Source organism: Oncorhynchus keta, unplaced genomic scaffold (assembly GCF_023373465.1).
Source record: "Oncorhynchus keta strain PuntledgeMale-10-30-2019 unplaced genomic scaffold, Oket_V2 Un_contig_14382_pilon_pilon, whole genome shotgun sequence".
Lineage (NCBI taxonomy): Eukaryota > Metazoa > Chordata > Actinopteri > Salmoniformes > Salmonidae > Oncorhynchus > Oncorhynchus keta.
This window is the reverse complement of record NW_026278713.1, coordinates 1-2,500: the sequence shown is the minus strand read 5'-3', so window position 1 is coordinate 2,500 and position 2,500 is coordinate 1. Positions and strand designations below refer to the sequence as shown.

General features: G+C 45.6%; 1 long non-coding RNA gene across 1 annotated transcript in view; it reads left to right on the top strand.

The window, feature by feature from the left end:
* The window catches only part of LOC127918515 (uncharacterized), a 2,350-nt gene extending 275 nt beyond the window's left edge, over window positions 1–2,075 (top strand). The window contains exons 2-3 of the long non-coding RNA XR_008100306.1: window positions 1–44; window positions 2,048–2,075. The exon at window positions 1–44 is cut by the window's left edge and continues 54 nt beyond it. This is a non-coding gene — a long non-coding RNA (uncharacterized LOC127918515). The remainder of the gene's footprint in view (window positions 45–2,047) is intronic.
* The last annotated feature ends 425 nt before the right edge of the window (window positions 2,076–2,500 follow it).

Sequence of the window (2,500 nt, the reverse complement as noted above, 5' to 3'; positions counted from 1 at the left end):
AGTCATCACCTATACCAGGTCTTCATAGTCATCACCTATACCAGGTCTTCATAGTCATCACCTATACCAGGTCTTCCTAGTGATCACCTCTTCATAGTCATCACCAGGTCTTCATAGTCATCCAGGTCTTCATAGTCATCACCAGGTCTTCATAGTCATCACCTATACCAGGTCTTCATAGTCATCACCTATACCAGGTCTTCCTAGTGATCACCAGGTATAGTCATCACCAGGTCTTCATAGTCATCACCAGGTCTTCATAGTCATCACCAGGTCTTCACATCACCAGGTCTTCATAGTCATCACCTATACCAGGTCATCACCTATACCAGGTCTTCCTAATCATCACCAGGTCTTCATAGTCATCACCAGGTCTTCATAGTCATCACCAGGTCTTCATAGTCATCACCTATACCAGGTCTTCATAGTCATCTCCAGGTCTTCATAGTCATCACCTATACCAGGTCTTCCTAGTCATCACCAGGTCTTCATAGTCATCACCTATACCAGGTCTTCATAGTCATCACCTATACCAGGTCTTCCTAGTCATCACCAGGTCTTCATAGTCATCTGCTATACCAGGTCTTCATAGTCATCACCTATACCAGGTCTTCCTAGTCATCACCAGGTCTTCCTAGTCATCACCTATACCAGTTCTTCCTAGTCATCACCCCTATACCAGGTCTTCCTAGTCATCACCTATACCAGGTCTTCATAGTCCACCAGGTCTTCATAGTCATCACCTACACCAGGTCTTCATAGTAATCACCAACACCAGGTCTTCCTAGTCATCACCAATACCAGGTCTTCCTAGTCATCACCTATACCAGGTCTTCCTAGTCATCACCTATACCAGGTCTTCCTAGTCATCACCTATACCAGGTCTTCATAGTCATCACCAGGTCTTCATAGTCATCACCTACACCCAGGTCTTCATAGTCATCACCAATGCCAGGTCTTCATAGTCACACTATACCAGGTCTTCTTAGTCATCACCAGGTCTTCATAGTCATCACCTACACCAGGTCTTCATAGTCATCACCTACACCAGGTCTTCCTAGTCGTCACCAGGTCTTCATAGTCATCACCTATACCAGGTCTTCCCTGAGTCATCACCTATACCAGGTCTTCATAGTCATCACCTATACCAGGTCTTCATAGTCATCACCCACTTCATAGTCATCACCCCTGCACCAGGTCTTCAGTCATCACCTATACCAGGTCTTCATAGTCATCACCTATACCAGGTCTTCCTAGTCGTCACCAGGTCTTCAGTCATCACCTATACCAGGTCTTCATAGTCATCACCTATACCAGGTCTTCCTAGTCATCACCAGGGTCTTCATAGTCATCACCTATACCAGGTCTTCCTAGTAGTCACCAGGTCTTCAGTCATCACCTACACCAGGTCTTCATAGTCATCACCTATACCAGGTCTTCCTAGTCATCACCTATACCAGGTCTTCATAGTCATCACCTATACCAGGTCTCTCCTAGTCGTCACCAGGTCTTCATAGTCATCACCTATACCAGGTCTTCATAGTCATCACCTATACCAGGTCTTCCTAGTCATCACCCATATCCAGGTCTTCAGTCATCACCTATACCAGGTCTTCTAGTCATCACCTATACCAGGTCTTCCTAGTCATCACCTATACCAGGGTCTTCCTAGTCATCACCTATACCAGGTCTTCATAGTCATCACCAGGTCTTTAGTCATCACCTTACACCAGGTATTCTCACATCACCAGGTCTCTCATAGTCATCCCCTATACTCAGGTCTTCCTAGTCATCACCTATACCAGGTCTTCCTAGTAATCACCTATACCAGGTCTTCATAGTCATCACCAGGTCTTCTTAGTCATCACCAACACCAGGTATTCTTCGTCATCACCAGGTCTTCATAGTCATCACCTATACCAGGTCTTCCTAGTCATCACATATACCAGGTCTTCCTAGTAATCACCTATACCAGGTCTTCCTAGTCATCACCAGGTCTTCCTAGTCATCACCAACACCAGGTCTTCTTAGTCATCACCAACACCAGGTCTTCCTAGTCATCACCAGGTCTTCATAGTCATCAACTTATACCAGGTCTTCCTAGTCATCACCTATACCAGGTCTTCCTAGTCATCATCACCAACACCCGTCTTCCTAGTCATCACCAGGTCTCTCCTAGTCATCACCTATACCAGGTCTTCCTAGTCATCACCTATACCAGGTCTTCATAGTCATCACCTATACCAGGTCTTCCTAGTCGTCACCAGGTCTTCTTAGTCATCACCAACACCAGGTCTTCTCTAGTCATCACCAACACCAGGTCTTCTTCATATCACTCAACACCAGGTCTTCATAGTCATCACCTATACCAGGTCTTCATAGTCATCACCTATACCAGGTCTTCATAGTCATCACCTATACCAGGTCTTCATAGTCATCACCTATACCAGGTCTTCCTAGTCACCTATACCAAGTTCTTCCTAGTGATCACCAGGTCTTC